General features: G+C 36.0%; 1 protein-coding gene and 1 non-coding gene across 3 annotated transcripts in view; one reads left to right on the top strand and one right to left on the bottom strand.

Moving 5' to 3' along the window:
* Nucleotides 1-23,902, top strand: part of Mmp16 (matrix metallopeptidase 16) — a 252,970-nt gene that overhangs the window by 11,724 nt on the left and 217,344 nt on the right. The window contains exon 1 of one of the 2 annotated variants that reach the window (XM_074068802.1): nucleotides 5,794-9,348. The exons of the other annotated variant lie outside the window; for it this stretch is intronic. The gene's annotated coding sequence lies outside the window, so the exon portion shown is untranslated. Of the gene's footprint in view, nucleotides 1-5,793; nucleotides 9,349-23,902 lie in introns of those variants that run through there. 2 annotated transcript variants of the gene reach the window in all.
* LOC141421804 (U11 spliceosomal RNA) lies at nucleotides 1,307-1,440 on the bottom strand. The gene has a single exon (XR_012446498.1). It is a non-coding gene; the product is annotated as a U11 spliceosomal RNA (small nuclear RNA).

The following is a 23,902-nucleotide window of genomic DNA, read 5'->3' as shown; positions in this document are numbered from 1 at the left end:
TGAACTTTAAGTCACAACTATAGAAACAATCCACACTAAAATAACAGAAAAGAAAATGTAAAATTGGAATGAACTTTTACATTCCACTTCCAGTGAGTGAAGGACAACTGCAAGTAGTCTAAAATACATGTAGTTTGGCTCCCTTGAGCATGAAAGAGACAGAAAGCAAAATGCTGTTCCTAATTTGGTGGAAGATATATAAATTTAGAGATCCAGGAAGCTCAATGAATCCCAAGCACACACTCAAGAACAATGAAGAAAATTACCCCAAATCACAACATAATCAAACTGATCAAGGGAGTAAAAAAAAAGAAATATTAAAAGCAGACAGAGATACTTCATATAATAAGGAACAAAACAAAGATGGAAGAATTATTACTGGAAATGATACAAGGAATAAAGTCTTGAAAGTACCAAAATAGGAAGAAAGCAAAAACACTTAAACTTAGAGTACCATACACAGTGAAAATATCTGTCATCTATGAACAGAAAATGCAAAATCTGAAAGATTAATTACTGGCACACCAGCAGTACATGAAATGTTAAAGATAGTCCTGTCACTAGAGGCAGCTTGAATGTCCGTTCACTTGTATATGGATAAAAAACTTTGAAACATCTATGCAGTGGAATAAAGAGGAATAAATTGTTGATACACAGTAACCCTGAATGCTTCCCAAAATAATTATGTTGAGTGAACACAGACAGACAAAACACATACCATGTGATTTCATTTACATACAATTATAGAACATAAGCACTGTAACAACATAAAGTAGATTAGTGGTCACCCAGGGATGGGTGAGGAGGTGAATAGGACTGGACAGAGGATTACAAAGACTCCAGAAGAGACTTTTGATAGTGACAGGTATGTTAGTTTTCCTGATTATGATGCTCCTTTCACATGAATGTCAAAATTTATTTTAAACCTGTGTCACTTAACATATTTATTGTACCTTAACACAGATGTTAAAACAGCATATATAATATGTAATATACTCTTTGGAACCTAATGATAACTGCTGATAGTTACATGTATGCTGTTGCCTAAATTGCTATGGAAAATAATTGGTTGCATTCTTTTTTTTTTTTTTTTTTGTGGTACTGGGGCTTGAACTCAGGGCCTATATCTTGAGCCACTCCACCAGCCCTTTTTTGTGATGGGAGTTTTAGAGATAGGATCTTGTAAACTATTTGCCTGGGCTGGCTTCGAACTGTGATCCTCCTGATCTCTGCCTCCTGAGTATCTAGGATTACAGGCATGAGACATCAGGTGCCTGGTGATAACTGTCATTTGAGAACCATGTGAAAGGGTGCCAGGACCAAGGTTCACCAGCTGCCCATGCACCAAAAAATTATGCTTCTGAAATCTCTTGATGTTGATTCTGTACACAGATCAATTAAGTTGCCCTACATGTGCCACTCCTGACAGAAGCCCTTTTTATTTTTTTCCAGTCTTTTTTATAACACTATTTTGTAGAAATACAATACCTAACTATAACATATTGAGTCAATGAGGGCCTAGCTTTGGGTTGGGCAGTGGATTTCTATGACTTTACATACTCTAAGAAGAGGATGGTCACTTTTCCCCTCTAGTTTGCATCCCTCGTCTCATCTGTCCCTATGCCCTGACAGACAAGCCAATTTCTTGCATGCTATGCTCTGTCCTCTTCCCAGAGATTCCTCCAGGGTTTTCCAGTATCACTGCCTCCCCATGGCTGTAAAGAATGGGCACCAAACCCCAACACCCCACCTCTCACTCAGTATTTCTCATTAGTTGCCTCATTTTCTGTATTTGCATATGTCTTCAATCCATTTCTTATGTCTACTTTAGTACCACTTTATTTCGAGCCTCCTGTTAGCTCTGGTCTTGACATACTGTGTTATCCTGTGGCCTGCAACACCTCTCTCATTGTCAGACTCCACCTCTCTCTCTATCCTCTTAGCTCATCTTTTGCTCCCTATAGTCTAGCACCAGGGGACACCTGTACACTCCTAGACATTAATGAAAATCCAGGGAAGTTCTTGTGCATAGTTTATGTTTATCTATATTTATAATCTTAGAAAATCTGAGAAAAATTTAAAATATTCATTTGGAAATTTATTTAAAATTAATAAAGATATCATAAATATCATTTAGTGAAAAATAAGTATTATTGTAAAAATATTATAAATAAGTGTTACAAAAATATTAAATGAAATTAACATTGTTTTACCTTTTTCCAAATACCTTAAGTATCTGGCTTAAGACAAAATAGATTCTCATATCTGCTTCTGCATTCACACTTGCAGTACTACAAAGTATGTAACCTCTGGTAAACTCAGTGGTTAGTTGCAAGGGAATGAAAGTGAAAAAGGCAAAGAACATATTATTAAAATAGTTTTGAACTATCAGATACCAAAAGAAATTTAGGATACCCAGAGGTTCTTGATCCAAACTCAGAACCTCTGCTCAAACAGCTCTGCTGTTTTCCTTTTTCTTCCTTGATGTACTAAGATCTCTCCTCTTTATGCTGGCACCGTGCACATTTTAGTGCTCAGCTTACACTTTGTTTAGGCCCTCTTTAATCTCCACTTTCACCCCCACCAGGTCATGTTCCCATTATGCATTCATCATAATCTCTGTATTTATTCCTTAAAGTATAGCTATTTCAGAATTATAATCACACAATATTTAAACTTACTTCAAACTTAGATACTGACATCTATATGTAAGATAAAAGGTTTACTCTTAGAATCACTTTTGAAAATTTTTTAAAGTTTTGATTGCTGAGACTTGGCTCATGGACACTAAGTAATCAAGAACCAACTTCTTTTGTTTGTTTGTGCTTTTGAGCTTTGGTGTTCATGTCTCTGAAACCATGTAGACCAAATGCATATTCCCTGGGAGAAAAAGGAACTGAAATAATTTTTCTCTCATCTTGTTTGAGGTTCATTTTTTTATTCCGTTTATTAGAGCCAATTAATTGCCTGTACAAATAATGTTGTACGTGGTTATGTAATAGAGTCACATGTATTCCTCACAGTAAATTATAACTTCCTGTTGAGCCAGAGATGGTCCTGGCCACCTTTGTATGTCGTGAGCTGGACACTACCATGCAAAAAGTAGAGTGCTCACTAGATTTGCCTTGAAAGAACAACATGATTGTGTTATCCTTATTCATGGGTGTTTGCTTCTAATATAACCAATATTCCTGACCCATTCCAGTAGTTGTCCTTCAACTCATTTAGCCCATGCAGGGTAACAATATGCTGTCCTACATTTACTTCAATTGCTTTATTAAAAATATTAAAAGTTATTAACTTCAAATAGTCAGGAGTCATATTTATTTTATTGACTAATGGCAAGTTAGTGAGCAGTTTGGACTTCTGGGTATTTTTTTCTCTTCATTTCCTTCATGTTACAATGGTATTTCTTGGTATAAATGATGTTTTCTGTCTTCATTTACCAATAGAACATTAATACCAATACTTTTGGCTTGGCACTAAAAATACTGTAAAGTTGGACAGCATTATTGAGATGTGTATTAGAACATCTAGGGAAAATAGCCTTGTTCTAGCTCAGTGACTTCAGTTGTAGTTATTACTAATAATGGAGAGAAACTCCCCCAAGACACTTTTCAGAAAAGAGCAAAAACAATTTTACTTGTATTTCACTGGACGTCTGAATTTATTTCAATCCTTTTAGCCACATGGATGAGAAAAAAGTCGATAGGTTGTCAATTGCTGCATCCATTAGTTGTGGCTTAAGTCAATAATCACATAATAATTTGAGTATTTTTTAAATAACTTACATGAAAATTAGATTATGGTTTGTGTTCTAACAAGCACAATATTGAAGACTCTTGAAGAATTGACTCAAGAAATGTTAACAACTTGATGTCTTTGTTTTTCAGAACATGTGTTTATTCATGAGGGGTAGAATGAGTACAGGGAAAACGAGGCTTTCTTCAGTCTTCCATTGGTATAAGCACTGTCTACATTGTGTCTTTTTCAGGAGGAAAGGAAAGGCAGCCTCCCGAGATTAAGTGGTCCATGAGTCGTGTTTGCACTTAACAATAAAAATGAGGCTTCATAAAAATGAGAACTTCATATTAAGAGTGGAAAATATTTGAATCTATTGGTTTAAGACAGACATTTATCCAAGTGTTGCAAGTTTCTTTCATTTTGCAACCCTGATTTTCTTTTTTGTTATTCACAAAACTTTCCCACATTTTCTACACACACACACACGCACACATGCACACGCGACGTTCTTTCCTCTTCTCTTCCTATATAAAACTTTGGCCAGGTGCTGATGGGTCATGTCTGTAATCCCACCTGGGATGAGAGATTGGAGAATCACAGTTCAAGGCCAGCATGGAGATTGTGAGACACCATCTCCAAATTAACCATAGCAAAAAGGACTGGAGATGTGGGTCAAGCAGTAGAGCTACATGCTTTGGAAGGGCAAAGCCCCTGAGTTCAGACATCAGGCCCACCAAATAAATAAACAAAATAAAGAAATAAAAACTTTGATCTGTGTAGAATACTTTTAGTGTAGGCAATGAAATTGGAATCCAGCTAATTTTTCCCAAAATTATTTAAAAGTGCTTCAGCACTATACATTTAGTAACACAGCTTTCCCTCTGTATTGCTTAGGTTTCTTCTATAGTGAAATCCAGTGGTGTAAGACAAATGTCACATTTGATCTCAGAGATCAGGTGGTCCTGGGTACCTCCTTCTCACACAGTTTGGCTGGAATAGTGCTGCTGCAGGTATCTACCTCACATGCTCTATGAACTGGTGGCACTGGAACCTATTCCACTGGATGTGACAAAAGCATTAGAACTTGCAGCCACATGTGCTGCCTGGCAAGTCTTAGACTTGTAAATAGACCACATTTGTGTGCCTAAAGAAATTGGCTTCCTGGCAAGGATAATGCAAGTAGCTTAAGTATACACGTAGCCTGTGATGAATCTGTGGACAGGGTATGAGTTCGTGGAGAAGGGAAGAACTGGGACCAGTAATGCATTCAGTGCCATCCTCACTGGCATAGATGCTGCCTTTATCGTACACTAATTTTCACACACATTTCAGCTCCTTTCTGAATACAGTTTGTTCACTACTTTGTTTAATTCATTCCAGGAAAATACCAACCTATTTTGTTCATTTCCTTCAGCAGCTTTATTTCCTTGTGCAGCTTTCTGCAGATAGGGAGTTAGTAGCTTCCTTTTTTGTTGCTTTTTTTAGAATAAGAACACTTACATTTTCCAAGTGGCTTTTATTATTAAAAGAAAACTATGGATTTGTGTATATTAATTTTCCAGTGAGTCACTTTGCTACATCATTATATGTTTTCATATAATCATCCTTGGATTCTCTTGGATAGTCTGGTCTGTGGTCATATCTAAAGATAATTTTGCATCCTTCTCTATTTTTTTCTGTAACTTATTCTTGTAGATAATTGCATTGTCTCATTTTTCAAGAGCAGTATTAAGAAGTTATCTCGATACTAGTCATAATTGTCTTCATTGCGACATTAAGAAAAATGAAGATCCATTTGTTTTCAATCATCGATTATTAACCTTACAAATAATTAAAATTCTAGTCATTTTTCCAAGATAATTAATTCTAGATTATTTGTATATTGCCTTTAAGTGGACATTGATGGAGAGGGGCTCCGTGGTTGAGGGGTAGATTGATAGTGATCTGACCAGTATCACAAAAAGTTATATTTTGGTATTAGATCATCTATTTCTGTAGTCAGTATTGTGGTCTGTGGTTTTTAATCTAAAAACCTTTGTTTTTAATCTAACATTTTAGTTTGAACATTTTCTAGTAGTTTCTTCTAAGTTTGTAATCCTCACTTCTCAGCATAACTCCATGACTATCACAATTGAGGAGGACATTTGTGTTTGTATGAAACAGTAAGACTTTCATTCAGGACTCTTGGTTTCTACATGAGAAGCCAGTTTGAAGTTCCTTGAGTAAATCTGTAGGTTTACTAAAAAATGTGAATGCAGTTCACAGATTTTGAGTAGGTTGATGAAGCAAACCTGGTACTTGCAGGTATCCTAAACCCAAGGCCTTCACATAGCTCTCACTTTCCTTATCTCTGTGTCTCTTTGCTGATTGGCTTTGTTCATTTTTGCTGCAGAATTTCTTTCTGCCTGTGGTGAAGTCTTCTATCAGCTGTCAACTGGTCATGTCATAATCTGTCTGGAAGAAAATAACTTCTCTAAACTTGCACACACCTTTTTGTGGTATTGGGATTTGAACTCAGAGCCTTGTGCTTTCTGGGCAAGTGTTCTACCACTTGAGCTAAGCCCCCAGCCATGTTGATCAGGTCCTTTTGCTTAGGGTTAACCTTCTCTCACCTTGCCTCTTGCATAACTGAGATTACAGATGCATACCCCCACACCTGGTTTACTTGTTGAAATTGGGTCTTGCTAATTTTTTGCCTGGTCTAGGCTCAAACTATGATCCTCTCAATCCCTGTCCCCTGAATATTTGGGGTTGCAGGCATGGTTCACCATGCCTAGACAATGTAGACACATTTCTAGGTATACTAGAGAAATCTTGAAGAAGGTTTGTGATTAGCTCATTGGATCACTGCCTGGTCAGCAGCTGAGAAGCAGTTTGTGGGATCACAAACTACCAGTCAGGTAGTAGAAGGAAGGGAGTAGTGGTTGCCTCAGAAACACAGAAGGCCTGTTGGACAGACCTTCAGAACTTCATGTAGGTCTAAGACAGATGGATTGATTTATTCTTTTTCTTTCTGCTTTTGCATGTTATCTGTTTTTCCCTTCCCCTTCCTCATTCTCAGCTATCCCACACACATATGCTCACTTTCCTGGCTGTTTTCTGCTTCTCCTTTCTCTGGTATTTTCCTCCACTTCTCTGGATAAGTTAGGATTAAAGTGTACCTTTTGCTTTGGGTTGTTACCTATTTGGAGACGATTATCCCAAGTGTAGTATCAGTGTACAGGGATGGGCAGAAGCAGGGGCGTCATTTTGTGCACATATTATATAACAGATGACAGAGATTATTCTAAGTGAAGTAGAGTTCTGAGTAATATGACAGAAAAACACAGAGCCAAGGTTGGGCTTAAACAATTTTTGGACTTACAGTTTACCTTTTTTCCTCAAGAGGGAGAAATAAATGTTTTTCCTCCAACAGCTTTCCTAATTGAAATTACTTGAAGTGACAGCGAAATGCTGCAAATTTTCTCTATGTTCTCCTAGTTATTTCTGCATTAGGGCTTTTACTTCATAGACCTTTTTTATTTTTTATTGTGGTACTATGGTTTGAACTCAGGGTCTTGCACTGGTCAAACATGTCAGACTGCAATGTTCTTGTGAAGTTTAATGAGTAGGTGAGGTATGGGAAAAAATAGGCAGTCTGCTGCCATGTTAGCACTTAGATCTCAGAAATCACCATTGAGATAAGTTACTGATAAATGCTATTTTGTTATTACTTGGATTCTTGCCCACTGTGATAAAATACCTTGAGAAAACAAGTTTTAGCCATTTGAATATTGATGTATAAATTCATAATTGTGTTTCCTGAAAATCAATTTTTATGGGACAAAAAGACAAAGAATAAGCATTAGGATATTGTCAAATGTCTTCTGAATTCAAACTCTGACAAATTTTTCTTTGCCTCAAGTAATTGTATTGGAGATATTTTTTTCTTTCTCAGTAGCAAAGGTATTTATGTTGTACCTATGATTCAATATTCTCAGTTCTAGACACTATTAAATAAGAGCATCTTTGTTTAAATTTATCTGTTACAACTAGACAGGTTTCTAGCTGTATGCACATGTTATATCCATGCATCTATCTGTATGTTCATAAAGGAGAGATTTAGAATATAGCATATGTATGCATGCATATATTGAAAGAGCTTTTGAAAATAAATCTGCTTTTTATAAATACCTTGGAATCTCATTTTTAAACTTCGTAGCAAATAAATTGTAGGGATATTAAAGAGAGTCTATTTTCCTGATTCCACGAAAGAGTGAAGAGTAGGATCAGACACCTCAACTCTAAGAGTTCATCCTTTTTTGGTTTTGCATCTAAGACTTATTGCAGTTATAAAACAGAGAGGCAGAGAGGGAGGCAGTGAGAAAGAGGATGCTGAAAGAACAAGAGGAGGCTGACAGAGGACTTTCTTCCCCTGTGTACATTAGCCCTAGCAGAATTAACATTGCCATAAAGAATATTTATCCTGTATTCTAGAATTATTGGATGGAGCTCTGTAAGGGGTAATCCTAATCTTTCATTAAGGTAGGGTTAAAATACAGGATGATACTGTTTTTGTACAAGGCACAGTAAATGATTTATTAAATTGTAAAGCATTAATATAAAGCAGCAATAAAGGTTTATGTGATACCATCATTCCCTGCCTTTAAACATATACATAGAAAATAGTAAACATCATGATTCTTCTGTTGGTTTTCCCATATATCATTGCTGTGAGGTCATTTTTGTTCATATGACTGATAGAAGTTTGTTCTTTAATAGAATTTTTCTTCAATTTCATGCTGAGCCCTTTTTTCAATTTCAGAAAAGTCTAAAGCTAATTCTCTCTCTCTCTCTCTCTCTCTCTCTCTCTCTCTCTCTCTCTCTCTCTCTCTCTCTCCCCTCTCACAGTGAAAGCTTGAGGGAATGAATATATCATTTAGCTGTAATGATTATTATCTCATGTTTTAATATAGAAGGTTTGGATTTGTCAGTTTAAGACAGAAGAACAGGGCAGAAGGATAAAGTACAGCATGATTCTTACTATGGTTTGCACTGATAGACTAGAATGTCATTAAATTTTCTCTATACAAGTATGGTAGGTGATTTTATAAAAACATTGGCTACTCTTTTTCAGAGATATAACATGCACCTTCTTAATGTGAATGTTTCTTGGCATTTTCCAATGTGGCAAACCTTTATATTCAGTTTAATAAGAAAGAAATGTAAAAAAAAGCAATATGCATATCCGCTGTAGATTGTGCTTCATATTTACAACACACAAGAAGTGGATGCTTAGTTCTTTGTTATGTTGTCTGGAATGGCAAGAAAAGTAATTGTGAAATTGGTATAGAAAACAGGTGAACATACTTACAAGTTCTGACATTTGTAATACAAGCTATCATTTACAGAGTCTTTTATAGACTCATTTTAGGAGGTTAAAAAGGTATGGCTTTGTGGTTAAGAGGTGTACTCAAGTGTTTTCTGAGATGTAGTTAACTAAATGTCTTTCCTCCCTGAGTCTTATGACAGGAATGCCTTTCACACAGTAGAAGGACATCATTACTGTCACCTCAAGCCGACTCATTGGATGAAGTCACTGCAATCCAAAGGACATAGACTTTGGTAAATATCTGGATATCTTCAAAATTGCAGGAGAATTACCCACTTCTGTGATTTATATGAATCTTTGTGCTTTGAGAGTGAGGAGAAAGTAGGTGATGGAAAATGGGATTCCTGCTCCCACAAATCTTTCCTTTTTGGCTTACTATCTCTACTTGGGCTCTAGATAGAGAATACAGAGGTAGTGTGTTAGCATGAATTAAAGAATTTGGGGTTTGCAGTACTTTCTCTTTCAGCATTTTTATTTCAACATCATATTGATAACAATGAACAAATAACACAGTGAAGCAAGGATTTATACATTCACTTTCTGTAAAGAATAGATTATCCCTGAAGAAATGAACTAATATGTTTGTAACATACAGTCCTCAAGTTGGAAACAGATACATGCATAGTTTAAGAGCAGGTAAAAAGGACTGAGGTTTGTTCCTCTGTCCATTTTAAATTTCTGCCATGTGATGTTATTTCTACCCTATTTCCCCCTATTGTGTGATCATTGTAGATTGGCTACAAAGAAAATTAAACAACCTATAAGTCATAAAATCACTATGACAAATTTTTCTACAGTTCATCTATGATTAAAAATCTCAGTAGCTCAGTCTAAAATTAATTATAATCATGTTTTGAAATTTGATTTGGTTCCCAGACTCTGTACTCTCACCATGTAATATGTGTATATGAACTAAAGTAATAAACAGCAATATAGATAGCACTCATTACGTAGCTTACAGCAGGATAAGTGGCACTGAATTGAGGAGTTGTATTAGTATTTAACTTTTTTGGTCACCAATCCTGTTGTCATTTTTTCTCTAGGCTGTAGAAGCTTTGGATGTCAAATCTCACTGTGTGGATTGGTTACTTGGGAGAAGTTGTCTAAATTGATAACTCTTTGGCTCCTTTATCTAAAGGTCTACTTTAAGAGTTTGGGGTACAACTCCAGAATATACATTTCAAAAAATGTCTCTCTTACCCCCATGTGATTTTAATGCTCCTGAACCATTGATCTTGCTTTGGGAAGCACAGTTATAGAATTTCCTTGAGGATTGTTATCTGAGCAATTGCATGTGTTTTCCATTTCTTTCTCTAAATTGAATTCAGGTTTATTGGCCTGTAATTCTCTGGTTCATCTCTTGTTCCACACGTAAATTTGGCAATTACAAGCAGTATATTTTCTACCTCCCAGTCTGTGCTTTGGTGCTTATGTGGATTTTCCTTCTTATATTCTTCCTAATTTGGGAGGTTTGTGGGAGTGGGGGAGTCATAATTTTTACTGAATATACTCAGAATATTTCAGCAACATTCTGTCCTCTGTTTTCCTAGTGGTGACCTTTTGCTGGCTTCCTCTCCTACTCTAAACTTTGCCCTTTAAGTCGCTTTGAACAGGCTCCAGAGTAACTTAATTTACCTATCATTTACTTTTTCGCTGCACTTTATGACAGGCCTTGGTCTTTGCTGTGTGCACAACTGTGCATACAGAATTCACTTGTGTATGGTAAAATTGCAATGTTTGGCTACACTGAATTTCTGTTCTCAAGTTGTCTTCGTAGACTTGGCTCCTTTGCCTGAAAAGTAGTCAGTATGTATTGAGCATCATGCAAATGTGTCAGACACTGTGGTAAATATTATGAATATACCTTATTCTGTTTTTAAGTCTCTGGGGGTATATATGGTATCCCAAGTTGGATATCCCCTATCCTAAATGCTCAGGAACAGAAGTACTTCAGATTTAAAAGTTTTACAGGATTTGGAATATTTGTGTAGGCATCACTGGTTGACCATCCCTAACCTAGAGATACCAAATCCAAAATGCTCCAAAATCCAAAATGTTTCAGTGCTAACATCCAATTTTGGATTTGCAAACATGTAGGACTTAGGATTTTCCCATTTGGATGCTCACTATGTATTACCATGCTCATTTTATAGCTGTGGAGCTGAGACCACAGAGAAAATGTAAAACTTGTCTAACTAGTCTTGAGCTAGTAAGTAAGAAAGCTGGGAATTAATTCTTGACAGTCTAACTCTAGAGCACACTTGTGAAACCACTGCATGGTGATTATAATATGTGAGCTGGAGGGAGTTTTGCTTGACAGGCAGCCCTGATCTTATCTCTGTCAATACTGTCAGTGGCAGCCTAGGGTGGTGATGTGTATCTGCAATCCCAGCAACTCAGGAAGTGGAGGCAGGAAGGCATCAAGTTCAAGACTAGCCTGGGCATAAACAAGATCATCTAAAAAATAAAATAAAAAAAAAGAGCTGAGAGTGTAGCTCAAGATGTGGAGTGCTTGCCTAGTTAGCACAAGGCCTTGGGTTCACTCCCTGAGGATTAGGGGAGCGGGGAGGGTGGGACTCACTGTCATCATTGAAGTCTTTAGGAAGGGAGTGCCATTATTTCTTTTCTCTAGGGTCAAGTCTTTAAATCTTTGCTGACTGAGTCCTGAACCTTGTGGCCATAGTCAGAAAAGTCATTTCAATGGAGAATCAAATGATATCTGCAGGTCTCTTCTTTCCAGTATGACGGACCGTTTACAGATTTCAGAGAGCTTAATTATTAGACAGAAGCTCTTGTAATGGCTTTTCCAGATTTCAGCACTTCTTTGGAGCGCTCTGCTATCTTTCTTCCATTTTAGCAGCCATTGGTATGGGAGAACTCATGTCTACAGCAGTGCCTTTAACAAACTTCCCTGCCTACTTATTCTGTAGGGTCACTTATTCAGTGAGGATGCATGTAAGATGTCTGGAACACATGTTCAGCTTTGTGGGAGGTAATCGTTTGGACAAGGTCATATCTTAGCCAATCTAATAAAATATGACTAAGAATTTGAACAATATGATACCCTGTTTCTTTACAATAAATTTACTGGAAATTTATTTTTAATAATATTATTTTATTCTCCATAGTCACAGATATTAAGATAAAATTTGAATTTTCTCTATTTTTAAAGAAAAATTGAACTAACTATAGTACTAGGGGTAAATAGGGTTGGAGTTCCTACTTTTAAATCATTATTCATTTCCTTGAAGATGTCTTTGAGAAATTTTGAAGGTAGAGTCATACTGTTATTCAACTTTGTATCCCAGCATAGTGCTTGGCAATTAGTAGAAGTTAAGTAAATGATTTTTCACTGAATGAGTTCATAAATGAATGAATGACAAAGTCTGGAAATTTGAGGTGGCCAAAAGTATTAGATTATGAACCAATTCTCAGCTAATTTATTCAGACTAGTCTCAATTAGTAATTATGATTAATATGTAATTAATGTATTACCATTATGAGCTTTCTAAATAGATGCACTTAAGTAAAATATTGTGTGTAATGTTTCATTAGACTTCTCTGGGTTTTTTTCCTCATGTACCTATTATGCACTGTTTCATGTCCTGTTAGAGAAAATGGTATAGTACAGTGTTCATGATATTATCATTCAGCATATAAAAATATATCCTATAAAAGTGATGTATTGCCATCTGTGCTTCACTTATCTCCAAAGAAATTACTACACAATTTCCAGAATCACTGTACCTCTTAAACCAACATGTGTTTTATGAAAGCAAATTAAGGTGGAGACATTTCTGAATTCTTTTCAGAAGCCACTATGTTTATTTGATTTGAGCAGCAACAATAAGAAAGAAGGCCTTCAAAAATATCTTTCTTTGATAGACTTAACTTGTTTGAAAAATTGAGATCATCACTCAAAAAATACTTTGCTATTTTAGGATATAAGATATGTTCTCTGCGGTATATCACTTTCTCTGAAAAAGTCTGTAAATACAGATTTTACAGGGTTCTGTGCAGCCTACATATGTGTATCACCTTTTTCTTTCCATTTTATCTTCATCACTTTCTCAGATTGGATTGCTCCTACCTGTACCATTTACACATGAAATTGTTGGGCTTTGCTTGTCTGCTTTTTTCCTCTCTGAGTCCTTGGTGAATCTACAATATGAATTCTAGGGACAGGCAATCACTTACTTGTATAGTGTATATGATTTATTAGAACTTGGTATGGAGCAGACTATTTTTTAAAAGAAGAGGAAACTAACTTTAAATCAGGGAGAAACATCAAAGCAATATGTGCCTTTAATATTTGGTAATCCCATTTGTGAATTAGGATGAAGTTTAATTCTTAACTCTGTTATTCCATAATTTGGTGTGTACTATATTTTGTAGAATGTAGGGAGTACTGTGGAACCCTCATACCTTTAAAGTACTAACTGAGGCTCAAGTTGGTGTGCTTCTTCTTTATTTCATTGTTACTAGTGAAATGTTAGGTTCAAGAAAAATAAAACACTAACCAACACACACACACTCAGAATTTAATCATGGATTCACTCAGCCTCATAGTTGGTATGGATTTCAATTCCAGATGTGGATTTAGGGAGCTATAACCTGAGCCAGTATGGGTTGTCAAGAAGGCATAATTTGTGTGAATGCACATGGGCACAGATAGATATGACTATAAGGTTTCTTGACTTAATGGAATGTTGGGATTTATAAAATCTCTTTATGGAAAGTGAATTAAAAATGCAAATATCTTCATATATCAAGTTGCAGTAACTTTATATTTGCTCTTGCTGAGTGACTATAAAGCAGTTGGACTGAGAACTGCTCTAGTTTTGAAACATTTTAGCATGTTCTTCAAACTGCTAGTTATTTTTGTTTTCCTTCCATTCTTACAAATTCATGTCCAGTAAAATGTCTGACACACCATAGTTGCTCACCAAACTTGGCTAATAGGAGTTAGAGTAATTATTAATGGTTTATATGTAGATTGAGAAGAGCCTTCACTAAAGGATTTAGAATAACTGGAAATGGTTTATACAGAGATTGAGATGGGTTCTCACTCTCCTGGATGGATTTAAATTGTAAATCACTTATTCTGTATAATCTTTGAGAAATTACTTATACACTCTCAACCTTAATTTAGTGCTCAAAAACAAAAAGTTCCTTATTTTATAGATAATAGGTTAATAGACTCTATCGTAACATTTTGAGGGCTAAATGACATTTAAAAATATATATTATTTGCCAGTAGCCAGTGGCTCATGCCTGTAATACTAGCTATCTACTCAGGAGGCAGAGATCAGGAGGATCAGGATTTGAGGCCAGCCATGGCAAACAGTTTTGTGAGACCCTATCTCCAAAAATCCTATCACAAAACAGGGCTGGTGGAGTGGCTCAAGGTGTAGGCCCTAAATTCAAGCCCCAGTGATGCAAAGAAAAAAAAAATTAGTATTGGCTTAGAAAGTATTTTCAAAATACTATTGTTATTTGTTCAGGTTCAAGAATAAGTGATGCTCCCTCCTGAAAACAATGAATTAAATTTTTTAGAATGTGTTTATTCTTGGATTATAACTGCATCTGAAAAAAAATGAACAGTGCCCAAATAAATTAAGATTTTGTTACTCTGTCAGATGTTTTGAATTGATAATGAGCTTGACTATATGGGGGTCCACTTGCTAGTTCAAACATACATTTTTATCCACCAATCACCAGCTTTTAGAGTTGCCACTAAGATAAGACAATATAGGTTGTTTTGGGAGGGAGAATAACTCCAATTACTATCCGCTAAGTAAGTAGGGAAGAGAAACAGCAGAGAGAAAAAATAGAAGATATAAAAACCAGTTCCCAGAACTTAGGAAACTTTCTTCATTATTAGATGTTTCTAGTAATTTCTTTTTATATTTACAGTCATTTGTGAGGTACTCCGTAGTGATAATGGTATAACCAAAGTTATAGTTGTGGCATGTCATTCACTTTTAAAGACTTACACACATTTTTTTAGCTTTTCCATGAGCATTTTTCCTGCCTTTATTTCTTTAGATTCTGAGAGGTTCAAAATCCACCATCAACTAAGAGTTAAAACTATAGTCACTGTGTAGTTATGTTCAAAATATAGTAAGACTTACACTAAAAGTGGTTTATGTGGTTTTTGTTAATTTTTAATTTATAAATAATATTTCATATTAAATATTGATCTTTTCAAAAAAGCATTTCTGTGCACATTGTTTGGTGTGACTGTATTAAAATATGTTTATGGGATTCCATATTTAGTCTTTAATGAATATGAGTAGAGCAAACACTGAAGTTATCCAGATCTAGGTTTAGATTTTAACTTTATTTGAAACAAAAAGGAACAATAGCAACCTATTTCATTAATTTCTCAGAGCGCAGTCTTTACTGCCTACGGATTAGCTTTCTCCAGTCATTTGATTTGTTATGCATTTACCTTTCATGTGTTTGATCTTTAACCTTTTTTCCAACTTGCAATTTGTATATATGACCACCAGTATTACATCAAAACTGTGTGATCTGTGTTCCTAGGTTGGTACTTGCACACTGCTTAGGGCTCCTCAGCTGGAGTTTCTAGAACTTCGAAGAGTTGATGGAATATACACAGCAGGATTCTGTGAACCCTTTGAAGCCAAATGCAACATATGTACAAGGGTTTATCTTGCATTCTTTTTCTCATATTCTCGAGGGAGTGCACAATCCCTCCATCAACTAAGAGTTCAAACTACTTATTCTGTGAGCTAATATAAAAATGAATAAAAACTCAACAAGTTCAATGGATTTTGCTAAGTTCAATTTACAAATATAATTTCTTATTGAGTGTTAATCTCTTTAGCAAAGCCGTCAGGTCTTTTAGAATAATACTTAATAAATATTGATTTTGGCTTTCCAGGTACTATTTTTAGGAGGCAACATTCAGTGTGTGGTAGAATGAGAATAAGCTTTGCTAAAATAAAAACTCAAAATACTAGTTGTGTGCAACCTTAGGGAAATTTTTCAGTGTGTTTTTGTCTCAGTGTTTCCATGAAGAAAACTAAGATAATGGTTCTTCCCTAGTCTGCTAATGTGAATATTAAAGAAAATATAGCACTTGATAAGTAACAAGTTGTCAAAATATGGTAATTATTATTCACATTGTAAGAGCTAGCTATTGAAATATAACTTGTTTTGGTTTCATCCATCTTTCGATTTTTAAAATCAGGTTACCCTATTTTTTAGTTGGTTCATTGATTTTAGGAAAGTTTAGTTTCTTAAGTTCCCTGTATATTCTGGTTATCAGTCCCTTGTCTGATGTGTAGCTGGCAAATATTTTCTCCCACTCTGTGGGTGGTCTCTTTAGTTTAGAGACCATTTCTTTTGTTGTACAGAAGTTTTTTAATTTTATGAAGTCCCATTTGTCCATTTTTTCTCTTAATTGCTGGGCTGCTAGGGTTCTATTGAGGAAGTCCTTGCCTATACCTATTAGTTCCAGAGTGTTTCCTGCTCCTTCCTGTAGTTACTTCAGAGTTTCAGGTCTGATATTTAGGTTCTTGATCCATTTTGAGTTGACACTAGTACAGGGTGATAGACATGGATCTAGTTTCAGTTTCTTGCAGATGGATAACCACTTTTCACAGCAACATTTGTTGGAAACGCTATCTTTTCTCCATCATATGTTTTTGGCACCTTTATCAAAAATGAGGTGGGCATAGTTGTGTGGATTATTATCTGGGTCCTCTATTCTGTTCCACTGGTCTTCATGTCTGTTTTTGTGCAGTACCATGCTGTTTTTATTGCTATTGCTTTGTAATATAGTTTGAAGTCAGGTATTGTGATACTCCCAGCATTGCTCTTTTTGCTGAGTATTGCCTTGTCTATTCGCTGTCTCTTGTGTTTCCAAATGAACGTTAGGGTAGATTTTTCAATCTCTGTGATTAATGTCATTGGGATTTTGATGGGAATGGCATTAAACATGTAGATTGCTTTCAGTAGTGTAGCCGTTTTTACTATGTCTATTCTACTGATCCATGAGCACAGCAGATCTTTCCATCTTCTGTAATCTTCCTCGATCTCTTTCTTCAGGGATTTGTAATTCTCCTTGTAGAGGCCATATTTATTGCAGCACTATTCACAATAGCCAAGTTGTGGAAACAGCCAAGATGCCCCACTATTGATGAATGGATTAAGAAAATGTGGTATCTGTACACAATGGAATTTTACTCAGCCATGAAAAAGAATGAAATCTTATAATTTGCAGGTAAATGGATGGAACTGTAGAACATCATTCTGAGCGAGGTCAGCCAGGCTCAGAAGACCAAAAATCATATGTTCTCCCTCATATGTGGACTTTAGATCTAGGGAAAATGCAGCAATGTGGTTGTACTTGGATCACATGATAAGGGGGAGCACATATGGGAGATATAGGAATAGGTAGAAAACCCAAAACATGATAGCATTTGATGTTCCCACTCCAGAGGAAATTCAGAAACCTTAAAGTGACAGAGGTTATCATGAGAAGATCAGTAACCAGTGTAAAGATCAGTTAAGAGATGAATCAACATGGGTCATAACACATACGTACATGAAAGCAATGCTAGGAATATTTCTGAACAGCTATCCTCAACTCAACTAGCAAAAACACTTTGTCTTCCTTATTAGGCTTGTGTCTTTTCTTCAACAAAATTAGTGATAAAGGTAGAACAAGACCTGCCTGGAACTGAGGGGGGGAGGAGGGGAGAGGATAGGTGAGGGGGGCAGGAGAGAAATGGCCCAAACAATGTATGCACGTATGAATAAATGAATAATTTTAAAAAATCAGATTACCCTAAATATTTGATTGCAATAAAAAATGTTACAAATATTTTTTTCTCTAAAAATTTAGGTTTTGCTTTTCCTTGGGCTTTTTATTCACACTTTCAGCTTTTATGGATTTGTCCACCCCAAATATGTTTTTCTACTTAGTTAAGAAGAGACAGCTTCAGTTTCCCTCTCCGACTGTGTGGAAAGTGTGTACATCTTTCTCTCCTCACTCTGTGACACGGAGTTTACTTTTACCCTTCTTGTGAAAATAGGGAGTGCACAATGACCCCTAGAAATACAGAAATGCTGAAATGTGTCCAAGGCATAAGAAGGATCTTTCTATTTTTTTTTTTTCATTTTTCTTTTATTATTCATATGTGCATACAAGGCTTGGTTTATTTCTCCCCCCTGCCCCCACCCCCTCCCTTACCACCCACTCCACCCCCTCCCGCTCCCCCCCTCAATACCCAGCAGAAACTATTTTGCCCTTATCTCTAATTTTGTTGTAGAGAGAGTATAAGCAATAATAGGAAGGAACAAGGGGTTTTGCTGGTTGAGATAAGGATAGCTATACAGGGCATTGACTCACATTGATTTCCTGTGCGTGGGTGTTACCTTCTAGGTTAATTCTTTTTAATCTAACCTTTTCTCTAGTTCCTGGTCCCCTTTTCCTATTGACCTCAGTTGCTTTAAGGTATCTGCTTTAGTTTCTCTGCATTAAGGGCAACAAATGCTAGCTAGTTTTTTAGGTGTCTTACCTATCCTCACCCCTCCCTTGTGTGCTCTCGCTTTTATCATGTGCTCATAGTCCAATCCCCTTGTTGTGTTTGCCCTTGATCTAATGTCCACATATGAGGGAGAACATACGATTTTTGGTCTTTTGAGCCAGGCTAACCTCACTCAGAATGATGTTCTCCAATTCCATCCATTTACCAGCGAATGATAACATTTCGTTCTTCTTCATGGCTGCATAAAATTCCATTGTGTATAGATACCACATTTTCTTAATCCATTCGTCAGTGCTGGGGCATCTTGGCTGTTTCCATAACTTGGCTATTGTGAATAGTGCCGCAATAAACATGGATGTGCAGGTGCCTCTGGAGTAACAGTCTTTTGGGTATATCCCCAAGAGTGGTATTGCTGGATCAAATGGTAGATCGATGTCCAGCTTTTTAAGTAGCCTCCATATTTTTTTCCAGAGTGGTTGTACTAGTCTACATTCCCACCAACAGTGTAAGAGGGTTCAAGAAGGATCTTTCTAATCTACTTCTCATTACAGCTCCTTGTAGCTTATGAGAGCAGATATAAGTTTGGGCCCAAAGGGCAATTCTAGGTTGAATAGGGCTTTAAATGTTTTCTTTTTCCATTTTGTAAATAGAACATGTCCTTTCTCAATGCCTTATTTCCCTTAAAATTTATTATTAAGCTAACTTAAAATGTCAAAAAAGTTTGTATTCAGTAATATGGAATAATTTCTTCAGTACTTACATATTTAGAGAAATTTCCCCATTGTGTTTGTGCAAACAGAACTTGTCTAAAAATGTATCTACTTGAGGTTATGTTTACTTCTGTGTTTGTTTTTATCTTTAAGAAAGTTGTAGTTGAGTAAGGTTTTATGATTTATTAAACACAGTTCTTGCTTGCTTTATTAATTTAAGACTGGTTCAGATGTAGTGTGAAATGTGTCAGGTATTCTGATCCTTCCCATCCTACTTTCGTGGATACTTATGTCTCTTAGAATATTGAGTATTCTCTGAGAATACTTTGTGCCTTAGAATTTTGTGGATTCCAACAGGCACATTTAGTTTCCATAACCAAGAACAGGAATATTACTAGGGAAGGAAAAAAGTATACCAGGAACAAAGGAAAGGACTTAGAGGAAAGCTGTCAGGGACTTCCTTATTGAATGTCTTTGTGTAGACAAAGAAATATGCAAAAGATAGAGAAAAGAGACACTGGGAGAGACCAAAGGCAAGCAAGTCATGCTCTTGGCCAGGGAATTGAAGAAGAGTTAACTGAGGAGAGAGGAGTAGTAAATAGTTTTGTGCAAAAGTGGAAAGAGCTCCTTGACCATCTCAACATGGAAAACTATCACCGACTGTCTCTGAGATCATTTAGAAGAATGACAGTGCTCTAATTCTAAGTGGCATGAGTTAGAAGTAAGAGGCTAGTGAGAAAATGAGTACTGTGAGGATATGACGTTGGCTTCTGAGAGAAAGAGAAAGGACGTCTCAGGAGGAGAATGAGAACAGATTTTTTGCATCATGTCATGCAAAGGTACTTGATGCTACTGAATTGTACACTTACAAATGGTTAAAAGGATGAATGTTTTGTTGTGTATTTTACCACAATAATAACATTTTAGAAAGAAAACAAAGCCACTTGAAGGATGCAGTTGGCAGGAAGAGGTATAATACATCAACAGTTTTATCTCTTCAATAAGGCAAGAAGAGGCATAGGTCTCACGTGATGAGAAGGATTTGCCTTAGGAAGAAAAACTAGCTCATCTTTCATAAGTGAGTGTGATACTGTGAAAATGAAATACTTTTTCATGGGCTAGTTTCTTTGAGTTTTATTGTCTAAAAATCCTTGGGGATAAGGTAAAGTGTGGGGAAACATAAAAATCAGTCCCTATCCTGTAGGAATTTATTCTTTGTTAGGCAGACAGACAAATAAATAAGAAATAACTCAAGCAAATGGTCTTTTCCCCCGTGTGGGGAAAATAAACCAGCTGTGGGACACAAAATAGGGGCTTAGTAGGAATCAGGGTAGTTTGCCTTGAGGAATTTACATTCAAATCATAGCCTAAGGGCAAGGGGGGATTAGCTAGAGCTACAAAAGGAGGGGGGAAGATCTCATTCCAGAAAAAAATATATTTTAAAAGGCATAGATATAAAAGAAGTGTGGGAGGAGAGTCTAACACCTTCAGTGCAGGCATTAAAGCTGTTTGGAGCTGGCTGGAGTGGAATTATTTTAGGAAGCATTAATGCAAAAACTTGGACTGTCGAGAGAGGCCATATGTGCACAAGGTGAATAAGTCTCTCCCAGCACTCTAGCCATCTCCATTGACTGTCACTTACTTCTAAGTGCCTGCCTTGTATCCACACTACAATGCTGCTGTTCACAAAAGAGACAACAAGGTTGTGTTGAAAGGAGCATTGCACAAGGACCATACTCAGTATGTACTCTCTGCTTACTTGGCTTTAGGTAAGTTACTTGTAGAGTCAATTATCATCATTGTAAATGGAGGGAATTAGGTCAGATGACCTTTCAGATCCTTTCTAACTAAATAATTTTTAATTATCATCCTAGGTTACATAAGCACATATTCAGCATGCACCACAAAACCAATTTTTGAACAGAATTTTTGAAGAGCTATTTACTCATGATTGTATGTATCAGTGTTACAAAGCAGCAGCATCTATAACTCTGTTTGCCTGGTGTGTTATGACATTGTTCACTGAATTTTGTGGGTTAACAGAACTCTGCTGCCCTGATGACACAGCAGTACCATTTGCTTTTTCAAGTGACTTTCACTGAAACAGTTGAAGACATTATTTTCTTAATAGTGCCATCAAGTAATTTTTCTGACAAAATACTGTTTGTGGACAAAAGGTGGTGATGCTTTGTTCTGTTATTTTTTCAGCTTTAAGAAAGGCAAAGGATTTATTAACAGTTGTCACTAATTGTTTCAATATTTATTCAATACTGAAACACAGCACTGTTAGTACCATTACATGCTTTGAAAAATATTGGGATTCACCTTGTGGGGTGTTGCCTAAGTTAGAATAAGAACATCCATCCAAAGAAGCAGCACATTTATGGGAATGTGAAATTTTTGTATGTTTTATGTCCCACAGTCAATGTATAACTTCATTGTTATTTTTTAGTTTATTTGCAAATAATAGAATGTGCATTCAGTTAATGGGCATGAGATTTTAGGCAAGAGAATGTGATGTCATTAAAGGATATAATTTGATCATAAACATGTACTTATAATAGAGGAGGAGGTACATAGGCGTGGGGAATAGATGGGAACAGAGAAATGGTGCAAACACATACTTCTATAAGTGTAACCATGTTGTGTGCATTCTATAATTCCATCTTCGTAATAACTATTTTTGAGTTAACTTTTTTTTCCATTTATTCTACATATGGAAACTGGTGCAGACAGATAAATTGCCAACTGCTACAAATCTGTAAGATTCAGCACCTGTGTCAAGAAGCATGGTCTGTCTAACTCAGATGTACATGCATTTAAGGCTATGCTTTGTTTTTGTGAAAAGAAAAAAAGGAAGAAATGAAGGAAGAGAGGAAAGGGTGGAGGGAGGGTGGGAAGGAAGGAAAAAATGAGGGAAGGAAAGAAGGAAGGTAGGAAGGAGGAAGGCAAACAAATGAAGAATATAAGTATAGTAGTTCTGTATAAAATGTCTCATCTTAATTTCTTTTATCTTATACTTCCCACAGTGAATTGAACCAATGAGCTTTTTTGAAGAATGGGAGGATTTAAGGACTGAGGACTGTGATTCAAGTTGTAGAGTGTCTACTTAGCAAGCAGGTTTGAGTTCAAACACCAGTGTACCCCCAATGCAAAACCTAAAACAAACAAATAAAGCAAAAGTCACCAAGATAGAAGGGCTTTCCCTGTGTCAAAATACATGATAAGGCTAGGGATAGCATAGCTAGCTCAGCACAGAGTGCTTGCCTAGCATGTCTAAGATCCTGGGTTCTATCCTTAAAACTACAAAAAAAAAAAAAAGATTTATACTGTTTTGCAAATGATCTGCTTCAGTGTACCCCAAATTATTGTCACTGACCCATGGCCAGAGTACTATGCATAAAATACATTTAGAAATTAAAGGTGATAAAATATGCCTGTATATAAAAACTCCATTTTGGTATCATATCACTCAAAACATGGTATATACTAAAAAAAGAAAGCCATAGATTATTATCAACATAAATTTATAAGATTCTTCCATAAACATGAACTAAACCATATATTAAAAGAATAAAAAGTCAAATGAAACCCAACCTAGGAATTAAAAGGGTTTTCTGTTGTTGGTTAAAAAGAAGTCACATTAGCAGAATACAATTACATGGCTACCTCCTTAATAAGCTGCATATTTACCAATTTTGAGAATAATAATTTAACAGAAACAGTTTTAGTTAATTCAGTGGAAAATAACCTCAAAAAGATCATGTTACTATTATTAATATTGTTCTGGAAGCTTCAGTCATGTAATTAGGGAAGGGGAAGAAGGAGGGATGTATATATTTTGGAACAAAAATGAAATTTAACAGTGTTTGTTTATAATATTATTGTATCCCCAGAAAATGCACACATTTATTGAATGGATATTTACAATTTTTAGCTCATCATATTTTATAATTCATTGTTTGCATATGGAAAAACCCTAAAAGATTTTAATATTAATTTTATTTCCTTACTGAACTCTGCCAATACTTCTTTAAAACAACATGCTTAGAATTTTAGTTCCTAAAGCAATTTGTTTCTTAGGACACAGTTGCTCTGGAATATAAAAGAGATAGCAGGTGTTTGGGGGTTAGTCAGAAGCATAGTCAGGAGAGGCTTTCAGAGATGAGTCAATTTGAGTTGTAACACACATATGCATGGAAGCAGTGATAGGAATCTCTCTGTATAACTATCCTTATCTCAACTAGCAAAAACACTGTCTTTCTTATTATTGCTTATGTCCTCTCTTCAACAAAATTGGAGAGGAGTACAGAACAGGTTCTGCCTGGAAGTGAGGGGAGTAGGGGAGAGAGGGAGGGGGCGGGGAGCAGGGGGGAGAAATGGCCCAAACAATGTATGCACATGTGAATATATGAATAAAGAAAAAAGAAAAAAAAAAGAAATTTCCAGAGAATGAACAAATACTTTTAAAGCAAAGAGGGCTTCCTAGGTTGAGAGTGTAGCTTGACCGGGTTGAGAAAGTCTGGCTGTGTACTCTGTGACCCTGGGGGCAG

The sequence above is a fragment of the Castor canadensis genome, chromosome 3 (genome assembly GCF_047511655.1).
Source record: "Castor canadensis chromosome 3, mCasCan1.hap1v2, whole genome shotgun sequence".
Lineage (NCBI taxonomy): Eukaryota > Metazoa > Chordata > Mammalia > Rodentia > Castoridae > Castor > Castor canadensis.
This window is presented reverse-complemented; position numbering and strand designations above follow the sequence as displayed.